The sequence below is a fragment of the Odontesthes bonariensis genome, chromosome 8, assembly GCF_027942865.1.
Source record: "Odontesthes bonariensis isolate fOdoBon6 chromosome 8, fOdoBon6.hap1, whole genome shotgun sequence".
Classification (NCBI taxonomy): domain Eukaryota; kingdom Metazoa; phylum Chordata; class Actinopteri; order Atheriniformes; family Atherinopsidae; genus Odontesthes; species Odontesthes bonariensis.
The window spans coordinates 26,208,982-26,222,967 of NC_134513.1; positions in this window are offsets into that span (position 1 = coordinate 26,208,982).

Here is a 13,986-nt window from a genome sequence, read left to right on the forward strand (position 1 = left end):
TCAGTACCCTGTCAATTGTTGAGATGCTGACTGTTTGGATGTTTGCAAAGATGTTGTTGTCCTCTATAATGGCACTCTGTATCTCCCTAAGTCTTATGGCATTGTTCTCTATAACCATGGTGCAAATGGCCTCCTCCTGTTCAGGTGTGAAAAGGGGCCCTCTGCCACCCCTGTGAAGTTGTCTTGCTGTCCTATGTGGAAACAATATAGTAGGGTGACCATACGTCCGTATTTCACTTCCTGTCCCGGGCGTCCCATGAAATACGGACATGTCCCGAGAAATACGGACGTATGGTCACCCTACAATATAGCAATGCAAAACACAAAATTGAGTAAGATAAAATGTCACTGTATGAAGTATACTTACTTATATTGTAATGTGGAATACTGTTACATTGTATGAAGCATTACAGAACAGTGCCTATTGTTGGATTACATACCTGTTCTCTCGACGAAAAGTCTGAACGATTGAGGACACAGTTGTTCTGCCAACATTTGGCTGCACCCTTCGACCAGCCTCTGCCATTGTAAGCCCATGATTGAGAACATGGTCCACAAGGGTGGCTCTGATCTCATCTGGAACGCGCATATGTCCTCGGCCTCTTCTGCCTCTTCCTCTGTTCTGCCTCCCAACTCCTCCGCCACGCAACCTCACTCCTCTTCCTCTTCCTCTTCCTCTTCCTCTTCCTCTTCCTCTTCCTCTTCCTCTTTTCTGTGGCTGTTGGCCCCGTCTAATTCCTTCCATTGTCAGACATTGAAACATTGTGTTGTGCTCCAGCTGTATATATATTTGTCAGTTGATTGGTCGTTAGAGAAAGTCAACATTCACCTGGGAGCAATTTACCAATTCAGGACAGATTTTGAACAAAAGTCTAATGGAAATGTATAGAAATATGCTTGACATATTATGACAACTTGTTCAACCATTTTGCATGTAAAGACCTATACGATGAACTAATGCCTTAATGTTGTGGGGGGTGAGACTGTTCAACAGAGACCTGTACGATACATTTTGATCAACATGACAAAAGCAATTGATAATGTAGGAAACAGCAGAGAATTGTACATAATCATGTGCATGGATGTGCCAAAGCATTGGCAACTTGCTGAAAGAAATGAGAAACTGCTTGTTTGATGTGCACAAGTGACACAATGATGTGACAATTGAACACATAGTTTTGAGAATTGCAACTCTGATCTGAGAATTGTCCAAAAGCGACTGAGAAAAACTGTAATACTATGTCAGCGAAATAAAAAAATAAATGGTTTGATATGAAAATGGCTTAAAAAAAACGTCTCGCCCTGGGCAGGCGCTCGATGACTGCAACTAAAGCCGTGCAATCAGTTGTTGCCTCATCATGATGGCACTTTGATGGGGTGGTCCATGAGGGGGGTCTTCTGGCACCACACTTTCTGGTCTGCCTGGGCTGTTCAGGTAGTGGGAGACCCTCGTTCATGGCAATATTCCGCAAATCTGGCATGCCTTCTCTGGGCTATTTTGCCCCCCGCTGCATCGAGACACACCCACCTGGCCTTCAGCAGTGCGCTCCACAACGGCACGGGTGTTTTGATGCGTATATGTGTCTCGTGCTCCAATTATGATTGGCAGTCCAGCCACGGCATGAAAGTCCCTCTTAATTTGTACTTGTTGGACAGCGGTGTATGGGAATTTGATGTACCATGGTGGGTGATAAACTGATGAGAGCTTTGATGACCAAGGGGAGCGCACGACTCACAGAGGACTGGGACACTCCGATCTGTCTCCAATCTCCCTCTGAAAGGTTCCCGTGGCCAAAAATCCAAAGATGGTGAGGTCCTGGATGTGTGGTGGAATTGGGTTTGATCGGCGTGTTTCTCTCTGGAGTTGTGGCTCTAGCAATTAAGCTGCATATTTGTAGCAGCACAGTCCTTGGCAATCTAAATCGCGATCTCAGCCATTCGTCTGTCTCCACACGGTCTCTTCCAAGAGCCTGACGCGCTAAGGCATCCAAAAGTAGCAAGACAGCCGCTGGTTACGCTTCCCGTATTATACAGATTCAAATGAACCTTCGATTAGTGCATATTTTAAGTCAAACAGAACAATATCAGCATCATTGTTGGGTATAATGTATATATTTATTTATGTTTTCTTCAAAGTAATTAAATATACAATCCATTAGTCAAGCAAACGTGATTTGAATAACAGCGGACTATTTTACGAAACTCCTACGACAAGTCTGGATCACTCGTGTATTCTGTTCGTACCTGAAAGAAAACGTAAAATACGAAAAGAGTGGTAAATGCGCAAATTCTCTTAAATCACTCGTACGGACGATTTAAGAACAAATCTGTGCGTACGAACGGTTCTTGCATGAGGCCCAGTGTGCTTTACAGAGTAAAAGAAGTAAATAAAAACAGTGTGTGAAAACAGCTAAAAAGCACATGATGGGTACATGTAATTTTTTTACTCTAACTTTTGCAGATAATAATGGGATTGGAAGCAAATGAGACCCCTTACATCCTCGTGTTTGTAGATGAAGCCGGCTTCAACCTGGCCAAGGGGCGAAGACGTGGCCGCAACATTATTGGCCACCGGGCCACGGTGGATGTTCCAGGCCAGCGAGGGGGCAATATAACTATGTGTGCTGCCATTTCTGAGAATGGTGTGGCCACTCACATCCCCACTCTGGGCCCATACAACACACAGAAGCTCCTCTTCTTCTTGGACCACCTTTATACTAATTTGGTCCCTGAATATGAGCGAGGTCTTCTTGAGTCTCACCCATGCGCGTCGAGAGACCTGGTCATTCGGGGCTTCAGCCCCGAATCTCCGGGCTTCAGCCCCGAATCTCTCTGGACTGACATAAAGAAAAATATGTATAATAATAAGAAGAAGAAGAACGAAGAAGAAAAAGAAGGAGAGCTCCGTCACGGGACCACACTTTGAGCGGTGACTACCGCGGCGCTGCTGTCATCATGCAACTTTGTAACCAGCTCCGCAGGATTCTGAGGCGCGGTGAGGAGCGGTGAGGCGGTGCGGTGATGCGGTGGCCGCCGCTCGATTGAAAATATGCGATTCGCGCGAGTTCAAAAAATCCAACTTTGGCAAAATATTCGCGCCAGACAGCCTATCAGCGTTGAGATTCTGGACGACAGTGACGTGGAGACAGATGGACAGGCGCTGTCTGTGACATGCAGATGGGACTGCAGATGGAAATTAGCTTCTAAGCTACAATCTGGTGCAGGTCATCTCTTTACTTTGTAATTAATGTACTTTGCACATGGTCCCTGACAAAATAAAATAAAAAAATTAAATCACCGCCTTCTCCAGGAGTTCCGTCTGGATGACGGCCGCCTCCAGCGGCACCCCAGGCCCACCAGGACCCAGTCCGACGACCCGCTCGGGAGGACCGGCGCCGCGATCTCTCGGCAGAACACCATGCCACAGGCGCCCCGCAGCTGAAACGGAGCCGCGGCCCAGCTGCGGAGCGCCTGCAGCCGGCGTCCCGCCGAGAGATCACGGCACCGATCCTCCCGAGCAGGCCACCAAACTGGGTCCCGGCGAGCCCGAAACACTGCTGGAAGCGGCCGTCACGGGAGGATCGGTGCCGTGATCTCTCGGCGGGACGCCGGCTGCAGGCGCTCCGCAGCTGGGCCGCGGCTCCGTTTCAGCTGCGGGGCGCCTGTGGCATGGTGTTCTGCCGAGAGATTGCGGCGCCGGTCCTCCCGAGCGGGTCGTCGGACTGGGTCCTGGTGGGCCTGGGGTGCCGCTGGAGGCGGCCGTCATCCAGACGGAACTCATGGAGGACCGGCGCCGCGATCTCTCGGCCCAGCTGCTGAGCGCCTGCAGCCGGCGTCCCGCCGTGAGATCACGGCACCGATCCTCCCGTGGCGGCCGCTTTCAGCGGTGTTTCGGGCTCGCGGGGACTCAGTTTGGTGGCCTGCTCGGGAGGATCGGTGCCGTGATCTCTCGGCGGGACGCCGGCTGCAGGCGCCGGTCCTCCCAAGCGGGTCGTCGGGCTGGGTCCTGGTGGGCCTGGGATGCCGCTGGAGGCGGCCGTCATCCAGACGCAACTCCTGGAGAAGGCGATGAAATTATCCGAGCTGAATGCACCACCGGATGATGTCACTGACCCAGACACGACGGCGTGTGCGTTTCAGACGAATCTCGGACTGCCACAGCAGGTACAAGGACTCGATCAGCCATAGCCCCTTGAGCTATTCACTCGTTTTTTACTCGTGCGAAAGAGGCGTTTGAGGCGATGGAATTTAATTTACACCTGCGGCAACAATCGCGCGATGAAGGCGGTGCGAATATTCGCATCGCGTTTGGTGAGAACGCACCAGGCTAACAAAGACACAATGTCAGCATTTGGATAAATGGATCTCGGCATTTTATCAAAACATGAATGCCAACATTCACAGCTCGGCATTCAACATGTTAAGCAGCTGGTCATGAACTGTGTTAAATTTTCATTTTAACACCCCCTTTTTTTAAAAAAAAACCCCTGACCCCCGTTAAAAATTATTTTCATGTCTGGGCTACAGCCCCGAATGTTTGCTCAAGCTACAGACGCCCCTGGTCTCACCTACCACACTATGTGATTGTGTGGGACAATGTCAACTTCCATCGTGGTCCACTCATCAGGGCTTGGTTCACTATGCATCCAAGAGTTGCTCCCACCTTATTCCCCTTTCCTTAATCCTATTGAGGAGTTTTTCTCTGCTTGGAGGTGGAGAGTGTATGAGCATCATGCTCAAGACCAAAGATTCCTGCTCCATGCAATGGACGCTGCATGTTTAGACATTACAGGAGATCAGTGTAGGGGATGTTTGCGGCATGCACAGCGTTTCTTCCTGCGTTGCATTGCAAGGTAAAATATACGTTGCGATGTTGATGAGAATCTGTGGCCAGAGAGACAGCAACGTCTGGACGGCCAGGAGGGTGAGGACAGTGGTCATGAGGGAGGGGGACGACAGCGACCAGTAAAGTGTTGCTATAGTGTTTTCTGTAAGCTGCAGATTTATTTACAGTACTGTAGGCCACATCATTTTGCTTGTTTTTTGTTTGTGTTTATATTACAGTATATGTGTGCTATGTATATTTTTCTTTTCCTTCTACAATACTATACTGTATGGAAGTTACGTACTTCACAGTATTTGTGTGAATAAAAATGGTTGGTATGAGTGTATTGTGTGTGCTTTGAGGCTACTCTTACTGTGAAACTTTTTTCCTTCAGTTTTATACACTATTGCATTCTGTTAGGTAGTCCTATGCCATAGTGACAAAACATCTAAACATTTTGACTTGTAGTGCTCACACAATGCCAAAAGGACAATGCATTTTGGGGCACTGACTATTTGAATGAGAAAGAAACTTCATTTTGACACATGGCTGAACTGTTTAGGGGGAGATATGAGCTTTTGCTGGTGAACCATGGTGTTTTGCTGAACCATTCAGTTTAGTTTAGCAAAAAGTACTAAAGAGTGTTTAAAACGTCCGGTCTGTTTCAAGAAATGAGCCTCAGCAATTGAGAAAGATCTTTGCAATTTGGGTGGCACTGACTCTTTTCATGGGAAAGAAATCAGGTCTGAAGCATGGGTGAACAGTTTTGGGAGAGATATGTGCTTTTGCAGGTTAGCTATGGTGTTGTGCTGAACTATAAGAGTGTTATGCCAAATGATCTTAATTTTGAGAATGTAATTTCTGTTTCAAGAAATGAGCCAAACCAATAGAGAAAAACTGTAATATAGCTAAACAGCTAAAAATAATATACCATGGATTAAATAAAATAGTGTTATTATGATGTCACGTTCTGTGACCAAACTATAATGACACATTTAACTTTATAGTATAGTAGTAACCTTTTAATTTAAAATGTCAATAGACAGATAGATAGATAAGTAATTGACTGTAATTATTGTTGGTATAGAAAGCTATGGTTTTGATTTTTTTAATGCTTTCATGTCATACCAATTGTAAACTGTATAAAGTGCATAAATACTTAATTATGTTTGATTCCCCTCTTTTTTTTTTTTAAGTATTTTTTTGGGCTTTTTATGCCTTTAATGAGAAGAAAGTTGGAGAGAGACAGGAAGCAGGGGACAGAGAGAGGGGGAAAGACACGCAGGGGGAAAGACGAGACATGAGTAATTGTCATTAATGAGATGATGCTGTAATGTTTCAGATGGAAAAATCGAAGAACACATTTTCATGCTTATTTTGAAGCTGGGATTCATATTGGATTTACTTTACATGAGTGTACATTTGTCATTTCAGTTCACTAAATCCCATTTTGGTGGGTCTTTTTCAGATTCAGTGAAGCCCAACTTGGTAGCCCGGAAAACACCGAGCCCATCTCCGTCCTCTGTGAGGAGCCCTATCCCATCTCCGTCCTCTGTGAGGAGCCCTATCCCATCTCCATCCTCTGTGAGGACCCCTATCCCATCTCCATCCTCTGTGAGGACCTCCAGCCCATCTCCTTCCTCTGTGAGGACCCCTAGCATTGCTCCATCTTCCCGGACCCCGGCACACACCTGCGAGACTGTTTCATCTGTGAGTACAGTAGTATGTCTTCATTAAAGTAATGGAGTTCTAGGTCTTCTTTAATGAGACATATTTATGCAGATTTCCAAATCTCTTGTGTTGTTTTCAGGGGGAGCCTGGAACGTCACTGTTACTGTCAGCAGCAGCCGGGGATAAATCAATCAATCAATCAATTATACTTTATTAATCCCCGAGGGGAAATTCCAGTTTCGGTCCAGACAGACAACACAGAAAACAAACAGGGAGAGAGAGTGTGACCAGGCATCGCAGCCCGCTGTGCAGGTGCCGCCAGATAAGAAGGAAGGGGAACAACATTGGGTGAGGGGAGGGAAAAAAATCCTACTTCACACTGTACCCTTATTAGGATACGGTCTGAGATCTCAAAAACCTCAGCACAAAAAAAAAGCAACATAAACACAAGACAACACCTTAAGCAATGGGACAGTGAAGAGGTGAGGAGTTGCATGTGTTATAATTGAGCATGTATGTGTATGCGTGTGTGTTTGTTCAATAAGTCTGCACAGAATGTTGGATCAGGCAATTGTCCTTGACAAGTTGGAATATGTCAGCCAGTTCCACAACAAATCTCACAGGAGTGCATTTTGTAAAATGGTAACTTGAGGCATAGAAAATAAATAGATCTGTAAATGTAACTGTAAACTAAATACTTTATAAATCTGAATTTTAGGTATGCCTGTGACATACGTGTCGTCCGCCTGATGCGGGATCGGACTCAGGGCAACAGCTCTGCACGGCTGTTAAAACAGCTGAAAGAAAATCACGGGGAGGAATGGCTGGATAGGTTGGGGCACTATTTTGAAGAGTGCTCTAACTTTGTTAATGGGCCCAGCCTGTTCCCAGTTGTGTGCGAGGAGCCCCCAGAGCCCGCTGACGTCCCCACTGATCACTGGTTGCTGTCTGTGTATGGCAGAGACATCCTGTCACGCATAGACCACATCAAGGCCAGCCTCACATCCACCTTGGGCACCATCTTAAAGTTGGACTCCACCAAAAAGGTGAGTAATAATGTAATGATAATAACAATTATAATTATCATCATCATTATTATTATCAGTGATGCCGGTAACGCGTTACTGTAGTCGGACTACTTTTTTCAGTAACGAGTAGTCTAACGCAACTACTATTTCAAAACTAGTAGTCAGATTGAAGTTACTTATCTAAAACATCGTGCGTTACTATTCTTATGAGTTATATCAGTGTCCGCGATGGGAGCGGGGTTCGCCTGAAGTCACTCGTTATTTTACATCTACCTACCCAGTAAAAGTGATCTGTCCCACTAAAATGTGAAACACCAGCGATATCATTTGTTACATTTTACTCACTTTCCCTAATCATTTTAAATAAATACACCAATCTAAACCGCAGTTTTCATCAGTGCCTGTCACAGACGATAGTTGATAGGTTTAGCTATTCGTGCTAACTTTATAACATATAGCCTACGTTTCAGGCAGTGCTATGGAGAGGGCTAGCTAGCTGTTTATCTTACCTGGTCGCAATTGATGACTCAAAGATGACTTGTTAACATCTTTGTACTGTATTACATCTTCTAGTACCTATATACGATATCTGAATGAGTGTACGGGTGTTTATCTATATGTATACTTCGTCAGTTGTAGCTTTGGGTAATCCAGTAACAGCTGCAGTTGTAGGCGACTAGCATACAAACATTTCTGCAAAGCGACGGGTATGACGATCAATTAGGTTTCTTTAAACTTTTATTGGTCAACGGGTGGATACAGCAAGATAAACGTGACATTTTTCGGTCAAAAACTTGACTGTCATAGACTTGGGCCCATAATTATCAGCAGGTTACGTGATATGACCGTCCGTTTGTCTGCATCGCTGCGAGTGAATGACTGATGGTCACTGAATCACTGGTTTACTTGCCCCACTCCACAGTTTCTCGCATAAATGCAACTAAAAGTCAAGTCATGAATACAGATACGGGTTTTGTTCTGATTTGTTTTGTAAAATCACTCCTTTCTGCTCTAATACGGGACAACTACAGGTTCATTAAGATGTTCAATATAACTTAAAGACATGGTTGGTAATCCTGTTCAGAAACACATTTTGTAATACTGGGTGAAATGGTCCGTCTATCCTGAGAGAAATCTATACAAGATGTATTTAGAAAAAGGGACAAAAATAATCAGACCTCTGTGGCAGCTGCAGGACTGAGAAAAAGCTGACCAATCCGAGATCAGCGGGACGCTGATCTCGGATTGGTCGCCTACAAAAAACCAATCAGATGCCTCTGCTTTCTGCCTACGCCCCCCTCTGTCGGCTCCCTGCTCCATGTGCGCACGAGGTTCTACCGGCTTTGGATGAAGCACTGACGGAATGGGGAGGGTGGGGTGGAGCTTAGAGGAGGGGACATTTTCGAATCTTGCTAGCTCTCTTGCTAGCTCTCTAGGATTACCTACCATAGCATTAAGTGTTACTGTAATTCATATGGATAGATGCAATCAGAGTTAAATGCATGGAGTCAAGAATGTCTATTGTATTTTGTTTTTTAAAGAAGTGTTTATGTTAAATTGAGTCAAGAAACGCTACTTTATTCTTTATAAGAAGTATTTAAGTTAGATTTGATAAAGTAAAAAAAAAGCATTTAATTTGTAATAAGTATTTCAGTTAAATGAAGTGAAGAAAGAGTATTTAGATTTTTTTATACTGTTTTTGTTTAATAAAACCACTTCTTGCTGCTCTAATGTTAGACAACTACAGATTCAATGGGATGTTCAAAATAGGCCTGCATGTTCATTCATTTACATAGGCCTAAGTGCCGTTAGATTCCGAGTATGTTATTTTATTGTTATAAGTATTTATGCTAAATGAAGTGAATTTTATTTAGTAACTTAACTAAGTTACTTTTTAAAGAAGTAGTCAGTAGTCAGTACCATACCATACCAACTTTATTTATAAAGCACTTTATACACCCACAGGACCAAAGTGCTATACACAATCATAAAATACAATACAATCATAAAATAGAAGGGTCAAATATAAAAGCAGTACTAAAGTAATTAAGATGTAAATGTATTGTCCAAACCTTGGTGTTATTTTGGTGTCCCATTGACCTTTGTTTGTTTGACAATTTCTGGGGTTCGGTGTGATGATCACTGACTCGTGTTAAACAGTCGAGGAGTCGAAAATAAAGTTGATTGTGGTTTATTAACAGAAATAATATAAATTACACACTTTAAGGGTTCAAGTGGCTTTGTAAGTTTCTCATGTTCTGGATTCCAATGTACATTCATTTCTCCTCTCTTTGCCACGGTCTTTGATGGTGTGCGCATCACCGAACCCTCCTATTGGCATCCGGATGGCACACCTATATACCTTCCGGCATATTTCCCCCTTTGCCTGTAGAGGGCGTACTCATTCATTCACACTCACTCATTCACTCACTCTAACTCATACATACTCAAGACAGGAATTATATTAGATGTAGAGAAACAAATGAAGTTCTGAATGTAAAAAAATGGAATTTGTAAATGATAATATTTAAAGGGATACAAGGTAGTTTAGCGGCAGTATAGCGATCTCTATTGGTCAAACTGAAATTCTACACTGTCGTAAAAATGCCCACCTGTACACACCCACTAACTAACCATCGTGGCGAATGCTGCCGTTGTGTTATTTAGTCAGTGCAGTTAGGTCATCTGATTTATAAGTGTAGACTGCCCACGTAAGATACTATAATCAGAGATTTTCTGTAGAGAGAACTCAAGATAATATGCTATAATCCTGTTGCTGGAGGAAGTGGCCGGGGACAGCTCGTCTGGGTTTCTCTGCTCAGGCTGCTGCCCCCGCGACCCGATCCCCGGACAAGCGGCACATAATGGATGTATGGATGTATGGATGGACTGTTGCTGATCTTGAATGGGATTCTTCCCTCATCATGGTGTATTCGTGGAGTGATTCCTTTGTATTAGCAGACACTTACAAAAGTTACATCTTAGACAGATGCGCGCAGGCACTACCAACATACACGCCGCAATAAACGCAGACTAGCTCTACACTATTCCGATTACAATCACAAATTAATCAATTTTCATTTGTAGATAACAATTCTTGTTCGGATCAAAACGCTATTCTTATTCTAATCAGGTCAGTCCGTGTATTTCTGAAGCTAGGCTACGTCTCGAACTCAGGAGGAATTAGAGCACCGTCATCACCTGTCTCTTTACGATCTAAAACGCAGATCACTATGGTAGATGAACAAGATCACGCTTGGAGAAATTTCACGAAGATGGGAAGTGCCAACATCGAACGTTTCATTTTCAGTCTGTGAAAGGCAGAATATGAAACGCTTGGTGTTAGCTCTTCAACGCAAGCGAACACATAGCCTACAACTACAGCTAGCATACAGTACCTAGCTAAGTGCCGTAAACACAAACGACTCTTCTCGCGCATCACGACACTTCAGAAGCGGGTCGCTCCTGCCGAAGTTACATATGGGATTTTCAGCATACAGACCCCTGTTGGGAGCGAGACAGGCTTCATTCGCTTACCATTGACTTGTTTAACCTTTGTTAAACTCCTGAAGGCTATGATTTTAGGTGAAAATGCTACCTAGTGCTCCTTTAAAGACAATAAATGATAAACATAAACTATTCAAATGGCTCCTACAGTAAACACAATAAAACAAAGTCAAACATCTCAGATTGTGCCAAAAGCCAAAGAAAAAAGATGGGTCTTAAGTTGGGATTTAAAAACAACAAGTGAAGAGGCCTGTCTTATGTCCAAAGGAAGGTCATTCCATAGCTTGGGAGCTGCCACAGAAAAAGCACGGTCCCCTCTGAGCTTGCGCTTTGTCTTTGGGACCCTGAGAAACAACTGGTCAGCTGACCTGAGGGAGCGGGAGGGTGTGTAAGGATGTAACGGCTCAGACAGGTAGGGAGGGGCAAGGCCATTAAGAGCTTTAAAAGCAAATAAAAGGCTTTTAAAATGAATCCTAAAATATACTGGCAACCAGTGAAAAGAAACTAAAACAGGGGAAATATGGTCAAATTTTCGTGTACCTGTTAAAAGTCGTGCAGCAGCATTTTGAACCCTCTGAAGCTGGGAAATGCATGAATCACTAGCCCCTTTCACACTGCCGAATAACCCGCTTTTAATCCGTGAATTTAGCGTGGCCGCTGTTGCGTTCACACTGCCGACCCGGGCTGCCGCGTCAACTCGACTCGCCTTTCGACCCGCGTCGGACCCTAGTCTTTTTGCCGAGCCGAGTTTGGTGTGAACGCAATCGACGCGCTCTCTGGGAAGAATGGGTTTAACTTTGGCTAGCTGCCTTAAGTGAAAAAAGCTGGATTTTACAACAGCTCTAATGTGAGCTTCCAGCTTAAAGGACAAGACCGTTTTTTTTACATTGAGCCCTTGATTTCACATTATAACATGATGTTCTACTCACCCCTGCTTGTTGTTGAACATTTGGAGCTGCTCCGAAGATATTCGAGAGGCGTCTGGCTGCTCTCTTGAGATATTCGGCCATGAAACGGTTTCCTATGGGCAACGTTATACAGGCACAAACTATGCTGTTTATAATTTATTAATTACTGTACACTAGCACTGATAACGTGGAGGTGCGTCGCTTACTTAAAAAAATCCGGGTTACTGTAATTTTGAATTTTAGCCGAATGAATAAATAGGCAGCAGGTCTGTGGGCTGTCTGTGGCAGTAGCACGACGATGACGTCAGTACCCACTTTACGACAAAAAAATCAAAATTACAATAACCCGGATTTTTTTAAGTAAGCGACGCACCTCCACGTTATCAGAAAACGAAAAAGAGTTGAGTACTTTCTGCCGTAGGAGGACTCGGGGAGAGGAAGCAACTCTTGTACAACTAGAACGGCTGCTGGAGGAGCTAAGGGGTCCAAAAGGGAGAGACCTGATGGGTGTTCCTCTGCTGGATGAAGTGAGGATGGATCACATCTGGCGTGTGCAAAAACGGCACATAAAATGCATCCAGGATGTTCCAGGGATTCCGTTGTACACTGAAGTAGGCAGCATGAACAAGAGTGGCATCAAGCTCACCAGCTGCCGCTGTGCCCGAGGATCAACATCTCTCGAGTCATTTCACTGCCACTTGAACAGCTTTATTCCTGGTAAGTCCCTCTCTACATGATTACACCTCTTAGCTGGATTTGATATCAAAACTGGATCAACAAGCAATTTTTCTAAGGCATAAATATGTTGTTTTGTTTTTTTGCTTGTTTTTTTTAAGGAACCAGTGCAAATCTGCTGAATTTCCAGCTCTATATCCTGGAAGGCCTTAACAGGTGGAATCAGGATCGGGGCGCTGCAGCAGTGAGCGGCGAGCCGTCGTGTCTTCTCACATATGCTGGAGACACGACACGATGTATTAATAACAACAGCCTGAAGGTGCTCGGCCGAGAATACGTCCCCAACTTCACACCTCCAGCTAAATACACAGGTATTACAAAATTATATCTGTGAAGGTAAAAAAACTGTTTAGTTAAACTATTGTATGACTGAGTCACTAATATGTATGAAGAGTAAAGAAGTGTTTTCCTATCTGTGTGTGTGTTTGTTATGTTTCCGTAGGTGAGCTGCTGGCTGTTGGCTACCTGTTAAGTCAAACGGGCGAGCCTCTGAAAGCACAGCCTGACTCGGAAGAGACTGACGGGCTTCTGGAAGATGTGGCCGCGAGTGAAGGAGAGGAAGATGAAGGCTTCATGGATGAAGATGCTCTGGACTTACTGGTGTCAGGACTTCAAGGTGAGACGCTTTCCTCTGCAACCTCACAGCTCCAAGCCTCCACCCAGCCTGCTGCCTCCACCCAGCCTGCTGCCTCCACCCAGCCTGCTGCCTCCACCCAGCCTGCTCCCTCCACCCAACCTGCTGCCTCCACCCAGCCTGCTCCCTCCACCCAACCTGCTCCCTCCATCCAGCCTGCTTTCTCCACCCAACCTGCTCCCTCCACCCAGCCTGCTCCCTCCACCCAGCCTACTTTCTCCACCCAACCTGCTCCCTCCACCCAACCTACTCCCTCCACCCAACCTTCTCCCTCCATCCAGCCTGCTGCCTCCACCCAGCCTGCTTTCTCCACCCAACCTGCTCCCTCCACCCAACCTGCTGCCTCCACCCAGCCTGCTCCCTCCACCCAGCCTGCTTTCTCCACCCAGCCTGCTCCCTCCACCCAGCCTGCTCCACCCAGCCTGCTCCCTCCACCCAGCCTGCTTTCGCCTGCTCCCTCCACCCAGCCTGCTTTCGCCTGCTCCCTCCACCCAGCCTGCTTTCTCCACCCAGCCTGCTCCCTCCACCCAACCTACTTTCTCCACCCAGTCTGCTTTCTCCACCCAGTCTGCCTTCTCCACCCAGCCTGCTCCCTCCACTCAGCCTGCTTTCTCCACCCAACCTGCTTTCTCCACCCAGCCTGCTCCCTCCACCCAGTCTGCTTTCTCCACCCATTCT